Consider the following 16,772-nt stretch of genomic DNA (forward strand, 5'->3'; position numbering starts at 1 on the left):
GTTTTTGCAAAGTTGGAATAAAAAAGTGATGGGCATTATTGTTTGAAGTACTCTTCGTATTATACATTCTACATTCAGAAAAGTAGTAATTTGGGGATTTGGTGTTGTAGCGTAACAAGTTTATTCTGATTTTTACCCAGAGCAAGGGAGTCCTTTCCCTTCAGATCCATCTTTCTTCGGAAGCAGGCAGCGTCTTCCCTTCATTTTGCTCTCCAAGCATATGTTGAACATGAGGATATGTTCTGAATAGCGCATTGAATCGACTAAATTTTCCTTGATTAATTCCCAATTCACTTAAATATAACCTTGTAATTAGCGAGCCACAGTTTTGATTCATAATCTACTGGACACTGCTGCTTTTAATCTATCCTGTGCCAAGAGCTCATTTCCACTACAACAATAGTTAGTCCGAGCAACACAACAGAATGCTGGAGGAACTCAGCAGGTCAGGCAGCATGCATGGAAAGTACAGTCAACGTTTCGGGTCACAGCCATAGATGCTGTCTAAACTGCTGAGTTCCTCCAGCATTTTACGTGTGTTGCTTGGATCTCCAGCATCTGCAGATCTTCTCTTATTTGTGATTGAATCTTTAATCTGAGATCTTCAGAAGGACGACTTACGTCTCAGCGTTAGATTGTTCTTATATTTCATCAAGCTGGACTGATTTCCAGAGTATATCAGTTTGTAACTACTAACGCCACTATACCAATGTAAAATTAAAAAAAACTTACGATCTATAATGATGGGTCAAACAGAGTCAAAATCTATAATGATTGTTAATCTGGCTTTTATATACTACGGTTATGATAATAAGTTCAAGTCATTTTATTTGATTGTTAATGTTAATAATCAGAGCTTTTAATTCTAATTGAGCTAATAATGCATAATTATACTCATCCGTTCGGCCAGCATATGATTCACCCCCCCCCCCCCACCGCACATGCACACAGAATTCTCTGTATTTTCATGTGCCTGTGCAAGACCATCCTGAACATCTCCATTGTATCTGTATCTGCCATCAGCCTGAGTCGAGCATTCCAGACACACATCACTCTCCATGTAAAACACATGCGCCGCATATCTCTTTTCAAATTTCCCTCAAACCATAAATATATGTCCTCTAGCACTACACATTTCGATCCTGTGGGAAATATTTCGGCTACTTAGTCTTTCTATGCTTCCCATAAATTTATAAGTGCTTTCAGGTTTTCTCTTGCCACGTTAGTCAAGAGTAAACAATTTCTATTTCCCAAGCTCTCCTTATACCCCATACCCTCTAATCCAGGCAGCATTCTCCTAAACCTCTTCTGCATTACTGAAACATTACTTCCTGATGCTTGAACACAGTTCTCTGATTAATAAAGGCAAACATTACATTTATCGTCTTTACTATCCTATCAAATGGGCTGCAACTGTGAGATGTCGACATGGATTCCCATGATCGCTCCGTACCTCAAAGTTTGAAAGGATCCTGTCGCTAACTGTGTAGGTGGGACTTTACATTAGATCTTCAAGAGTGCAGCATCTATATTTGCAGGGCTAAATCTCTATTTGAGTATTCTCTGCAATTTCTGCAATTGATCTATTTTCTGTTCTAACACTTGGCAAGCCTTTGTATTATCCATAATACTACCTTCCTTCCTGCCATCTATAAACTTAGTATTCCCCACATCTACGGTTTTGTTAAAGCGATATGTATGTATATATAATCACAAACATCAAAAGTCGTAGAACAGAAGAACATTAGTGACATACTTGCAACTAGAATAAGAGACATTCATTACTACACTCTGTCTTCTGTAGGCAACAGAATTATGAATGCAAATAGCCAAATCTCTCTGGATGCAGTGCTTCTTAATATTCTATACGAGATTCCCAAGAATGGTCTTGTCGAATATCTCACTGAAACCTACGTAGACATATTCTATCTCTATCTGTACCAATCACTTCCATCTTCTCGAAAACCTCAGTGATGTTACTCAGACATGATCTGCTTTTGCACAACACCATACTGACCATCCCTAAATAGGCCATGTTTTTCCAATTGCTCTTAAATTCTGTCCCTAAGAATCATCTTATGTGTTCCCCTACCTCTGTCATGAGACCCACCAATTTATTATTTCCAAATTATTGCCATCTCCATGCTTGTGCAAAGGAGCAACACGGGCTACACACACCTTCCCTGAGATACACATTCCTTGAAATCACATTTCAAAAACATGAAAAAATCTGCAGAAGAGTTGATTGGCCCAGGATTGCATTTATTGTAGTTTTTCCTTATAGAATACTGAAAAGCTGAACAATTGCGAAGAGTCCTTTCCATGTACTTGATGCATTTGATTGGCATATTTGATTGAACTTTAGGTCTATTCACTAAAATCACAACTATGTTGGAATTGTTATTGAAAAGTCAAAAGCCCTCATACAAGCCACTACTTTTCCATCTCTTCGACGAATCTGTCAAACACAGAGACTTGCCGTTCTGTGCTGCAAGAATTCTATAAGTACTATTAACCTGCCAATTGCAATTGTAACGAATGCTCCCATCCTTTACATTTTTTTTGGTCTCTGACACTTTCTCGACTGTAACCCTCTGACACAAAATATATATTTTAACAAATCATCTGCCAACTTCTTGTTTTCCGTTATCAATTCCATCACTCTTTGTAGAAGCAGAGTTTTAAAATTTTGCTCAGTGTTTATCTGGAGCCTAGAAACAATATTGGGTATGTGTGTATATGGCTTTCTGAATTTTATTGGAGAGCGGTTACAAACTGATTACTGTATTATTTCCGAAGCCACCGTACTAGCTAAATGTATTGAGAAGCCACAGGATAAAATCTCAGTTAAATCAAATGCTTACATTTGTCCACCATCACCGTGAATGTACATTGAATATGCTTGTAACTTTGATTTTTCAACGCAGTACAGGTGGCAGCTCCGTTCACTGAAACAGCTGTATAAGACTACTGCCGCCTCCGCCCAACTATTCTATCTGCCATTCTGTGGTATAATTGTATTCACTAATTCATCCCATAGTTTTACTTCCTGAAATTTAAGTGAACACCTCCTTCTAAATGCAGTATGGGGCCAACCCGACCTCAGATGTTGCGGTCACCAATACAGAACAGATGAGCGATAACGGATTGCAACTGTAGATGGGTGCGCAGGGGTCACTTATTGCTGCTTCCACATGTTACACTTTTTTACTGGGCAGTTCCTTCATGACACCATGTTGAAGAGAAATAATGAATGTTTCTACAAATCTCCATGTGGTGCTTTGAAGCATCAACCTCGTTACATCAAGACAGTGATAATATGGTACCAAGGATTTAGAAATAGATTAGGCCTTTTGCATGAATAAACATATTTAAAGTCACGGCAATACCATCAATCGAAATTGTTCTTGTTAGACTGTGAAAATTATGAATATTGGTTTCAATTTGTTTTCAAATCTTTCTGCTCTTTAGTCATTTCACTGACGTGGATAGCACGATTAACTTCAAGTGATAATAAAGTATTTCGTTGCGCCCGTTAGAAGATTCGGCAACCTTAAATAGCGCCATGAAATTGGCACGGCTTTATCACGTAACATGGTGTCCAATCTTGGTTCCCTCGTCCGTGCAATTTATTCAGTCGTTTATCACTAACAGGAATAAATATTCCAGAATGTAGTAAAGAATAAACATGCGAGTAACGAGCTTCGGAGGTAGACAGGGATTTGGGTAAATAAATAAAAGTTTTGGGCAGTGTGAGAAGTTTCACTTTGTTCTGGAAAGTTGAGAAAGGAATATATAATGTAAGTGTTCTTGTGTTAAGAAGAACTAGGAGGTTAAAGAATCTGATATATATTGAGTTAACTACTTTGCACGTTTACAACAAGCAACCGAGAGTAAAATTCTGCTCACGGTCTTGGTGGGATCATGATGGTAAATAGAGCCCCTGCCAAATTCTATGTGGGTCCTCAGTTGGAAAGACAATTGAAATATGTGGGAGGGCCTTTTGATTGATTATCTAGTACACATTGTTTTTAAAGATCAACGCTTTAGATATAAAAGACCATAAGACTGTAAGGCATGGAACATATTTCCTCAAAGAATTACAATGTCAAATTTTGTGTGAAATCATCATACATTCCAAGAGCTTTTTGCAAAGTTGGAATACAAAAGTGATGAATATTATTGTTTGAAGCACTGTTCGTATTTGCATTCTACATTCCGAAAAGTAGGAATTTGGGGATTTGGTGATGTAACGTAACAAGGTTATTCTGATTTTTTCCCAGAGCAAGGGAGACATTTCTCTTCACATCAATCTCTTCATTTTGTTCTCCAAGCATATGTTGAACATGAAGATATGTTCTGATTTGCGCATTGAATCTACTAACCTTTCCTTGATTAATGCCCAATTCACTTAAATAGAACCTTGTAATTCGTGAGCCAGAGTTTAGATTCGTAATCTACTGGACAGTGCTGCTTTCAATCTATCCGGTGCCAAGACATCATTTTAAAAGTTATTTTCACTACAACAATCGTAATCCGAGCAGTTTAAGCAGCATCCATGGAAAGTATAGTCAATGTTCCGGGTTACAGCCATAGATGCTGTCTGGCCTGCTGAATTTCTCCAGCATTATATGTGTGTTGCTTGGATCTCCAGCATCTGCAGATCTTCGCTTATTTGTGATTGAATCTTTAATCTCAGATCTTCAGAAGGATGACTTACGTCTCAGCGTTAGATTGTTCCTATATTTCGACAAGTTGGACTGATTTCCAGAGTATATCAGTTTGTAACTACTAACGCCACTGTACCAATGTAAAATTAAAAAAAAACCCTACGATCTCTCATGATGGGTCAAACAGAATCAAAATCTATAATGATTGCTAATCTGGCTTTTATATACTACGCTTATGATAATAATTTCAAGTCATTTTATTTGATTGTTAATGTTAATAATCAGAGCTTTTAATTATAATTGAGCTAATAATGCATAATTACACTCATCCGTTCGGCTAGCACATGATTCACTCCCCACCCCCCATACACGCACACAGAATTCTCTGTATTTTTATGTAACTGTGCAAGACCATCCTGAACATCTCCATTGTATCTGTATCTGCCATCAGCCTGAGTCGAGCATTCCAGACAGACACCACTCTCCATGTCAGACACATGTGCCGCATATCTCTATTCAAATTTCCCTCAAACCATAAATATATGTCCTCCAGCGCACTACACATTTCGATCCTGTGGAAAATATTTCGGCTGCTTGGTCTTTCTATGCTTCCCAAAAAATTTATAAGTGCTCTCAGATTTTCTATTGCGACTGTAGTCAAGAGTAAGTAATTTCAGTTTCCCAAGCTCTCCTTATACCCCATACCCTCTAATCCAGGCAGCATTCTCCTAAACCTCTTCTGCATTACTGAAACATTACTTCCTGAAGCTTGGACACAGTTCTCTGATTAATGAAGGCAAACATGACATTTATCTTCTTTCCTATGCTATCAAATGGGCTGCAACTGTGAGATGTCGACATGGATTCCCATGATCGCCCCGTACCTCAAAGTTTGAAAGGGTCCTGTCGCTAACTGTGTAAATGGAACTTTACATCTTCAAGAGTGCAGCATCTATATTTGCAGGACTAAAGCTCTGCCTGAGTTTTCTCTGGCCATTTCTGCAACTGATCCATTTTCTGTTCTAACACTTGGCAATCATCTGTATTATCCATAATACCACCTACCTTCCTGCCATCTACAAACGTACTGTTCCGCACATCCACCATTGTGTTAAAGCGATATGTGTGTATATATAATCACAAACATCGAAAGTCCTAGAACAGAAGAACATTAGTGACATACTTGCAACTAGAATAAGAGCTATTGTTTACTACTCTGACTTCTGTAGGCAACAGAATTATGAATGGAAACGGCCAAGTCACTCGGGATGCAGTGCTTCTTAATATTCTATACGTTTCCCAAGAATGGTCTTGTCGAATATCTCACTGAAACTTACGTAGACATATTCTATCTTTATCTGTTCCAATCACTTCCATCTTTTCGAAAACCTCAATGATGTTACTCAGACATGATCTGCTTTTGCACAACGCTATACTGACCAAACCTAATTAGGCCATGTTTTTCCAAATGCTCATAAATTCTGTCCCTAAGAATCATCTTATTAGTTTCCCTACTACGGACATGAGACCCACCAATCTATTATTTCCAGATTATCGCCATCTCCATTCTTGGACAAAGGAACAACACTGGCTACTCACACCTTCCTTGAGATGCAAAAATGCAAGTTATACAAAGCATGACGAATTGTAAGTCAACACGGTGCATCAACAACGATGATGCCCTCCTCAATAGGCTGAATGTCTATCCATGATTTGACCAATAAAATGATGTGACATCAAAGAAAGGTCCCTCTCTTTGCGGCGAATAGGCACCATGACTGGCGGCAGCTGAGGCGAGGAGAACCCTATCTAGGATAAATCCATGCAATGCTGCAGGTCTGGACAACATACCTGGGCAGGCACTAAGGATCTGGGTGGCCCAGCTGGCAGGGATCTCAACGGAGATCTTTCTATTTGTCTGAAACTGTCCACTGGCCCTGCACGTTTCCAGGGAACCACCATCATTCCGATACCCCTGAAAGCAACGATAACTGATGTAAATGACTGTCACCCAGTGGCACTGACTTCAATATCACGAAGCGGTTCGAGCGGCTGAGTAATGGAATACATAAAATCCTGCCTCCTAGCTACATTGGACCCTTTCCAGTTCGCCTACAGCTCAAACTGATATGCCATTGATGGTGCCATAGACTCAGCCCGTCTTGTCCATCTGGAAAAGGATGCATCGTACACAAGAATGTTTTTCATTGACTGCAGCTCGATGTTTAATATCATCATTCCTCAGCAGTTGGTGGCTGCGTTGTCCTCGTTGGGACTCAACACCCCTCTCGGTAACTGGACTTTGGACGCCTTGATAAAAATACCCCTATCACTCCGTGTTGGCTGGAACATTTCAAGCTCCATCATGCTAAGCACTGATGCCCCCATGGTTGTATTCTCAGCCTGCTGTTCACGCTTCAGGCTCACGGCTGTACTGCCTGATTCATCTGAACCCGCATCACCGGCTTCACTGATGATACTGAAGTGGATGGCTTCATGAGCAACGATCACGAATCAGCATTCAGAGATGGGGTATAGAGGCATGTCAAGTGTTGCTAGAATAACATTCTGAGTCTCAAGGAGGATAAGTCAAATTAGATTATTGTGGTCTTCAGGAAGACACAGGTGGACCTCTCTCCATTGCACTCCTTTGGCTGTGCCAAAGCGATACAAGAGATACAAGAGCGCAAAGTTTCTCAGTGTGCACATGACTTACTATCTACCCTGGACGTACAACAACTCTTTACTAGTTAGGAAGGCACGGCAGCTCTTTCATGCGAACTTGAGGCGTGCAAGGCTCCCGCTGCCATTCTAACAGCTTTCTACAGAAGTGCCGTCGATTGGCTGCATCATTGTGTGGTACCAAAGCTCCAAGGCAACAGGGCGCAAGATCAGAAGACAACAAATCCAGCTGAAAGGATCATTGGGGTCTCCCTCAAGCCACCCCAACTCATATATGATACTTAGCAGAAGCATAGTTGTGGATCACTACCACCCAACCCACAATCTCTTAGTCCCACTTCCATCCGGACGGAGGTAAAGAAGCGTTAGGAATAGGTCTGCCAGACAGGGTAACAGCTTTTTCCCTGAAGACTGTGAGATTTATGAACACTCTGCCACTCCTGAGGTCCCGTTAATAGGACTGAGAGCAGTTTACTGGTTACACGTGTAGCGTTTTACAACATTCACTTTCAATTATATATTAACTCATTTATAGTATCATACTTTGGTTGACGTGCTGTGTGATATCTGTTATGTTGAAGCACGGTTGTCTAACTGTACTGAATGTTATATTATTTGGGTTGTCCAGTCAAATAACAATGAACTTGAACTTAAAGTTGTTGGTGAACGGTAATTGCACCTATCACCTCTCTCCAGAAGACTTCAAAGTAGTGATTTTAAAGTGATCTAACGCTACCTATTTCCTTATCAAAATTTCCTACCATCTTAGCAAGCTCCACTCTGATCTCACTATCCTGTAAAGATTTCTTCTTGGTGAAAACCGACGCAAAATGCACATTTAGAGCCGCACTGCTGTCTCTCCAAATACATGCTTCCTTCGGAGGTTGATAATTATTCACATTCTTTGCCCATCTATTTCTTCCCTTCACTTCATAATGAAATGCGTGTCGTATTTTGCCATGTTATTCGGATTTCGAACAAATATTTTAAGTAAACAACCTGACAGGAACTGCGTCCCTAAATCGAGCTGTGGTGTTTTCCCTGTTCTGTTGTTCCTGAGCATAAATGACCCGGATTATTGCCCTAAATTAAGCACATCTGAGTTCTTTTTTCGCAGTAATGTTTTCTGTCTAGCCGAATTCCTCCAGAATCTTGTGTGTTGCTTCGTTATTATGCACAAACACTGCAAGCGAGGTCACTAAATTCTAAGACACCACCATTGACAATAAACTGAAGGTCAGTTTTCTGACAACGGCTGGCCTCAGATTCATGTTGAATACCAATGTTAAACAGACGAAGGACCACAAGACAGTAATGTACAACAACAGGAATATTATTTAGTTATTCATGGTGATTAAACGAATGGCTTTTAGTGCATTTGCTGTCTCTTGGTTACGGTTACTCATGGATGCTTTTAAGACATTTTTGAAGCCCTCTCTAGATAATAAAGCAAAGAAGAATGGAAATACATTCAGTGCCGTTGGAGATCTTTCTCTATATCTCTATCCATACGGTTGTGCTCATATATTTCAACAATGTAATTATGGAAATATCGGATATAATGTATATCATTAACCGAGCTATAATCGCAGTTGATACGCCTTCTGCATTATGCAAATGAGCCCAGACTCTCGAGGCTTATAAAGTCTTTGCTCCTTCACAAGGTTGCACAGACAGCCCACGCTGATGACTAGAACTTTCTCTTCTTAACAGGCTTTCTGGTCGTGAAGAAACGATGAATATGTTGTGTATTTTGATATTTTTAGCGTGGTTACCGAGTACGTGCTGTTCATTTTTAAAGAGAATTATGATTACTATTTTGCTGTTGCGTAAACAAATTTCATTTTATGTTACATCCTGTGCTGCTTCAGATATGTGATGATTAAATTTGTTTTCCTCCCTTCAGATGGCTTCAGTGTATGGGTAGAACAGACACCAAAAGAAGCAACAAAACAAACAGGCGAAACTCTGACCATCAACTGTGTTTTAAAAAATACTACCTGTGAGCTGCAGAGCACACATTGGTACCGCCAAAGACCCGGTCAAACCAATAACGAAACCTTATCGATTGGAGGACGATATGCGGAATCTCTCAACAAGCCAACGAACTCCTCTTCGCTGCAGATCAGGAATCTAATTGTTGAAGATACAGCCACGTATTTCTGCCGTGCTCACCACAGGAACGAAGTTGAGCACAAGCCAATTCAAATACGTTGGAAAATCTTTCACGCGAGAAACTATGATTGCTTCGGTTTTTTGGAGAATAAAATTGCTGAGCAGTAACGTATTACACTGTAGAGCGAGGGTTGGTTTATAAAACGTTAGCGACAGTCACTATGCCGCTCATATCCAAGTGGGAACAGCTGGAGGTGCAGCGTCACTTTGGTCTTCCAGTGTTGTGCAAATCGAGCCATTATTGCTATTGAATGAACCACTGTGCAGATAAAGAATGCCACAGTGATCCAAAGTATGGACTCTGCAATTCAAAAATCACCAATGCATTTGGTAATTGGAGAAAGGACACTGCTAACCCGTTTCTGAACTGTACAATGCAGACGCTATTTTCGAGGGATTATTGGCGATAAAATATCTGAGCGGAATAAAAACGGCGTTAAGCAAGATTGTAATTTGCGTCTTGACCACATGATCTAGTATTGATGTACAAGGAACCTTTTTGTACTAGCATCAATGACTGTGTCAACAACTGTGCCACAGTGATGAATCTTCAATCGCCATCATGCATAAATCTCCCCCGCAATTCTTAATGCAAAACTAATGCAAGACATTCCTTCAGCGACTAAAACTTTTCACTGCCAAACATATTGCCTCTGCCAGAGACTGGTACGCATAATGGAGCCTAACTCTATATACTTGTGTAATTGCAGTAGAAATATTATAATCATATGAATAACAAACCTTTGATATTTTCCTTGATATCTGCCTGGCTGAGAGTTATTATCGACGGAAGCCAATAAAACCTTTTCATTCATGTCCAGTTCCCTCATATCATGGAGGTATAGGATTACTTGACGGATTTATACACTATTTACAACAGTGAGGTTATTGTGCTCATGTAAAATGATGTGTCAACACAAAGCCACAGCAGTCTAAGCCAAAGCACAAACCTCCGGGGCAGTTTTGTTTTGCTCGTCGATTTGTAAATGGGATTACAAACTTTGCATTTACGTTCATAGATGTTGCTCGACATAATTTTAAAAAGACACTTCTTCTTTGGGTTGAATTCCACCTACATTCCTTGGTGCTGAATCAACAAATTTCCCGTTTCAATATCACAAGCCCTTTTAATGCACCGAATATACAGAAGGGCGGATGAAAACTGAAAGAAATTGAGACCTGTTGACCACTAGAATATGTTGTTAAGCCTTCTGTTTCTGTCTTATTCTGTAAGACCTACCTCTATAATTCACTTTTAATTATCACTTTCTGTATTGGGATGAATAGGAAGTAAATCATTGTGGACGTACACGGAGGTGGCACAAAGCTGACTGTGATAGCTGGTAAGTGACATATCTTATTACATTTTGGGCAAGCGCATATGTTTCCCGAATAGAAGGGCAATTAGAATCTCACTTAAACTTCAATAAAAAAAGAAACTACAAAAAAAACTCACTTATGTTATGCAAACGGAGTAGTGCACTATCATAATGTACTTTTGCAAATAGAAAAATGCTAACTCGCTGAGATGTCCCAGAAGAAGTTAAATACGTGCCTTTCCTCCCAAGATAATTCTTTCGTTGGCTTAAAAGAAGAAAATTGAACTTGGGGTACTTTTACAAATCGAAGCGCATCAATTACCCTCGACCTGCTGCACGCCTGCCCCGACAGTAACTTTAAAGTGTTACCTGATACATTGATATAATGTGATTTTTCATATATTTGTATATTTGAGTGCCGATTGGCTTCCCACTGTCGCAGACACGAGCAACATCGCCGTGCGATACCTATATTAGAGAAAACCTCTTTATCGGTTGAAATATATGAAGATTTAGTGTGTAAAGTGAACCCAACTACGAAAGAAGTTTGAAGATGAAATAGGTTTCAGTACACAAAGGGGTCGCTAGAAATATAAAAGGTATTTTATTAATTTGATGCTTGGCAGGGAATTTGAATTATAAACTCGTAGTGAAAACAACTTGATACATTGCTGGAATAGAATAAAATGTCTTTTATTTAGAAAGACATATCGTCTTCTAACAACCTCTTAAAATCCGTGCAAGTCTGGAAGTACAGGATGAAACAAATTTTCTCAGACTTGTTTGACTTGTATAACTTTGGTTATATTTTAATGTCAATTGTCAGAGTGTTCAGGGAGGGGAGAGGTAGGCGAAAGGTGGTTCTGTTCGCAAGGCGAGAAGAGATAATATAATAAATGTTATCAATGTTGAATGATAACATAATCAACTTAGTCTGTGAAAGCGGGACACGATAACATTAAGTCCCCACCATCTCGCTGAATGCCTCTAAGTCAATTGCCAGTTCAAATAAAATGTACACTCCAGATCGTAATACGTGTTATTTCAGGCGTTCAGTATCGCTCAAGATACCAATTATAAAATTGGTATTAAACAGACTGTATTGCAGTACAAAATATAAAATTGCCGTTAGCTAAACGGTATGCTAAATTATAGTTTGCAATGGAACCGTTGCTGCGAAATCAAATAAATAAATAGAACGATAGTTCTAATCAAATAAATAAATAGAACGATAGTTCCGACAAGTAATTCCTCCCCAGATACAAACTCAAAAGAAAGTAAAGGTCTGACCCAGAAAAGCGGAGGGAAGCAATTTGCAATTCTACCCATAATTGATGCAATTTCAACTTATTGCTGTTTGTTTGCTTCACCTTTCTTAGTTTTTAACATGCTGTGGAGCTCCTTTGTCCGAGCTTAGCTGGTTTTAAAAATCCACTGAATCTCATTTTGTTTGTATTTTTGTTGGAACCTAATCCAGCTCTACGTGTTTTGTTTTTTAAATAGGCAAGTAAAAAAGTCACCTTTGTTAGTATGTAGCGCTGTGTTATATTACTCCATCTGCCCAGCCCATTTTTTCCCAATACTCTAGTAATTAATGCAGACCTTCCCCTCGGGTTTTGATCATTTTCATGAAAGGAACTTCTCCGTCGTCAAGCACAGTCGATTCCATGCACTTAACCAAACAATTGGGGAGGTGAATTTATTGAATACTTCCAAACTAAATCAATGCCCTTTCTATTTTGCTGTGCTAATGACAATCAAAAGGAAACTGTCCGGTACCAGCACCTGTTATTCAGTCCAATGAAATGAATGGATGGTTCCTGATCTCCCAGTCGTATCTCAAGATTCCTTCGCTTCGGCAAGTGACATCCCGGGTTTTCTGTCTTGATCTCAAAAACTCAATGCACGTATTTTATCTTTAGCTTTCCTTCCCTTGTAAATCCAGTGACGTTACAAATAACGCTCTCAGTTAGTGCCCAAGATTACTCATAAGGCCATGAGTGTGGAGCAGTACTAGGCAGTTCAGCGCATCGGTATGCTCCACCATTATCTGCACGCAAAGACTTATCCAGAATCTATCAACCAGAGCTTTAAATACTCTCGAGGATCTGGCATCATTCTACACCGTGTAAGCCAACGAAATCCACAGATGCACCACTCTCCGGCTAATAAAAATTTCATCCTCATCTCCTTTCTAAATGGACGTCCCTCGGTTCTGACGTAGTACCTTCTGATTCTAGACTCGCTCACAAGAGGAATCATATTTTCCTTGTCCACATTATTTAGGCCTTTCCACACTGGATAGGTTTCAACGTGACCGCCCTCTTAATTTTACTAAATTCCAATGAATAAACGCTCCTGTGATAGACGTTCAAAATCGTAATCACTTTTGTGAATTTCTTTTGAATTTTCTACAATGTCATCACATTCTTTCTAAGAGGCCTCAAACTGCTCACAATCAAGGATGTAATGCTTTATAAGGCACTGGTAATGAGGCCTTACCAGTGCCTTATAAAGCATTACATCCTTGATTTTATATTCTAGTCCTCTTGAAATGAATGCTAAAATTGCATTTGCCTTCCTGATCACCGATTCAACTTGCAATTAACCTTTAGAGGAATCCTGCACGAGGACACCCAAGTCCCTTCACACCACAGATTCTTTGAAATTTCTCCACATTCTAGTCTTGGCTTTAATTCCTTCTACCGATGTGCATGACCATACACTTCGTCTTTCTATTACAACTGTTATTTTTTTGCTCATTGTCCCAATCAGTCTAAGTCCTTCCGCAGACTCCCTGTTTTCTCAACACTACCCGATTCTCAGCATATCTGGAAACCTCTGCAAACGGCCACAAGGCCATCAGCTCAGTCATGCAATTTATTGGCAGATAACGTAAAAATAAGCGGCCCAACAGACCACTGTAGAACACCAGGGTCACCACAGCATACCAATACAGACTTGCATTATTCCCACTCTTTGCCTCCTGCCAATCAGCCAATGCTCTGTCCATGCTAGTATCTTTCCTCTAATACCGACGCAACTTCTTCAAAGGGTTCTAAATGATTTGTGAGGATTTTCCCTTAAGGAAACTATTCTTTCAAATATCCCGAAGCCTCAGCCTTAACAATCGAATCAAGTAATTTCCAACCACTGAGGTAAGCTTAACTGGCCTATAATTTACTTTACTCAACCTCCCTCCTTTCCTGAAGAGTGGAGTGACATTTGCAATTTTATATCCGTCCGGAATCATGCCAGAATCTAGTGATTCTTGAAAGATCATTACTAAAGATTCCACAATCTCATCAGCTACCACATTTAGAACCGAAGGCTGTAGTCCATTTGGTCCAGATGACTTATCCACCTGCAGTCCTATCAGTTTTCCAAGCACCTTCTATCTAGTAATGCAATATCTCCCATCCATGCTTTATTACGCTTGCTGTTCCTTAACTCTATCTATAACGATTCTACATCTTTGATCCTATATCACCTCTTTCTCAGGATTGAATTTCATTTTCTCCCAACAGCATCACGCCATCCCTTCGGCCTACCTGCCTGTTCTTTCCATACAATGTGTATCCTTGGATGCTGAGCTCCCAACTATAATCTTATTTTAGCCATGACTCAGTGATGCCTACATCGTCATAACTGCCAGTCTTACACTGCGCTACAAATCATCTACCTTATTTCGCAAACTGCATACATTCAAATATATGGATCATCTGTGCAGTATTCGTCACCATTTTTCCACTTTTCCCCCTGTTATACTGCAACTCACTGACTGTCATTTTGCCCAATTATCTATCTGACCTTCTTGAAAATCCCACTGCACACTGCCTCTGCTTGCATACCAGCTGCCACATCCTCAGCACTATCTCATTGTCTCCCATCACCTCGCCAAGTTAGTTGAAACCCTCTTCAACAGCTCTTGTAAACATTAGCGCAAGTATATTGATCCCCAAAGACGCTCCTATTGTGTAGGTCATCCAGAAGAGATCCCAATGATCTTAAACAGTGTCCCTGCACTATTTCCTCAACCATACATTCATCTGCTAGACCATCCTATTTTGAACTTCACTGCACAGGCAGAACTCCAGAGAATACAGGCCAACACTAGAGGTCCTGGTTTTCAGCTTTTTACTTAGCAGATTAAATTCTCTCTTCAGGGCTCCTCCCTTTTCCTACCTATGCCATTGGTGTTACTATGTACCAAGACATCTGGCTGCTCATCCTCCCCATTAAAAATCTTCTGGATTTATTCTGAGACGTCCCTGAATCTTGCACTTAGGAAGTAGCATACTATCCGGGTGACTCTATCATGCCCATAGATTCTGGCGTTAACTGTTCCTATCACTAGTTCAGTCCTCTTTTGCCCCCTTTCCTTTTGAAACATAGCAGCAGATGCAGTGCCAAAAACCCTAATGCTGCGTGCTGCGGTGTCCCCCTGCTGGTAGGTCGTCGTAGTGCACCAAACACACACACACACACACACACACACACACACACACACACACACACACACACACACACACACACACACACACACACTCTCTCGAAAGTGGTATACTTATTATTGACGGGAACAGCCACAGAGGTATTCTGCATCGGCTGCCGATTTTCTGATCTTCTCCTGACAGTCACCATGCTTAGGCGTGACCACTCCCTGTAGATGCTATTTCTCACCTCCTAAATTTCCCATATGAGCTGAAGGTCAACGAGCTGCAACTCCAGTTCCATAACACGTTGTTTGAGGAGCTGCTGTTCGGTGAACCTGATGCAAATGTGTTTATCCAGAAGGCTGGAGATCTCCAGGGTTCCAATTCTGAGATAAATATCACAACATGTCCCTGGAGCAATCCACACTGCTCTCTGTAGCAACCGAGGAAGGTTGTAGAAGAAGAATATAACCAGATACTTGCCTTGCCCAAGCGTGTTGTCGCTCAAGCCTGGTGAGTCAGATTCTCCCTACTCCAACACTGGTCCACTCACACAATGACTGCTCTGCTTGTCGCTTCCTCGTTTATATTTGTTCACTTGCCCACCTCATGGAAAGTACGCAGGTGATTGAGAGGTCACTTCTCAAGAGTCTAGTGCAGTCATGCGTGAGAAGGCCGAGAAGGAATGAGACTTTTAACCCCATAGTATCCAAAGTGAGACCAACCTCGTCCATCCTGCAAACTGTAGGGATCCATGTATTTTCCAAGTGGGATCACGGGTTTTGCCTGCACGCACCCTTCAGACAGTGACTTCATAACCCCAGCAACATTATGGATGTGATTCCTTATCCATTTACCCTCAACTGGTCCAACGATTTAATTAAATCTGCCCACCAGCTCCATACATCCTTGCCTTCTGACTTCTTTGCTGACATGAACATTCAAGGCAAGAATGCAAATATACAAATTAGGAAATGGACCTGGCCATTCCGTCGATAATCCTGCTTTTCCACTTCACCATTGTCCGTCTTATTATGAGCTCTAAACTTCACACCCCACCCGTGATATGTGATTGTTCTTTGCTTTGTATGTACACATCCATCTCTCCTTTAAAAAGTATTGCAATATCCTTCTACCGCATGTAGGTAATTCCAATATTTGTAATACACTACAAGAGAAAAGAAAACTTTAACGAGACTCTGTCATAACAGAGGGACCTCATATTTATGCTCCAGTTTCCTCTAACAAGCGAAAGACGTGCAGCTGGCTCGTTAATTTTCAAAAGAATATTGTTCACAGTTCTTAGAACAATGATAGAACTTGAGTGGAACTGATATGATTGTGGAGGGGAATAAACCAAAATGGATTCATGTTGAATCAGATTAAGAAACTTGTCCAAGTTCTGCACATGTTCGGTAGATCGAAACAGTTGTTTCTATTTTAGTTTTCGTTTGTTGCTTTTACTTTATTCAGAGGTACAGCACAGAAAG

The sequence above is a fragment of the Hypanus sabinus genome, chromosome 26 (genome assembly GCF_030144855.1).
Source record: "Hypanus sabinus isolate sHypSab1 chromosome 26, sHypSab1.hap1, whole genome shotgun sequence".
Taxonomy (NCBI): Eukaryota; Metazoa; Chordata; class Chondrichthyes; order Myliobatiformes; family Dasyatidae; genus Hypanus; species Hypanus sabinus.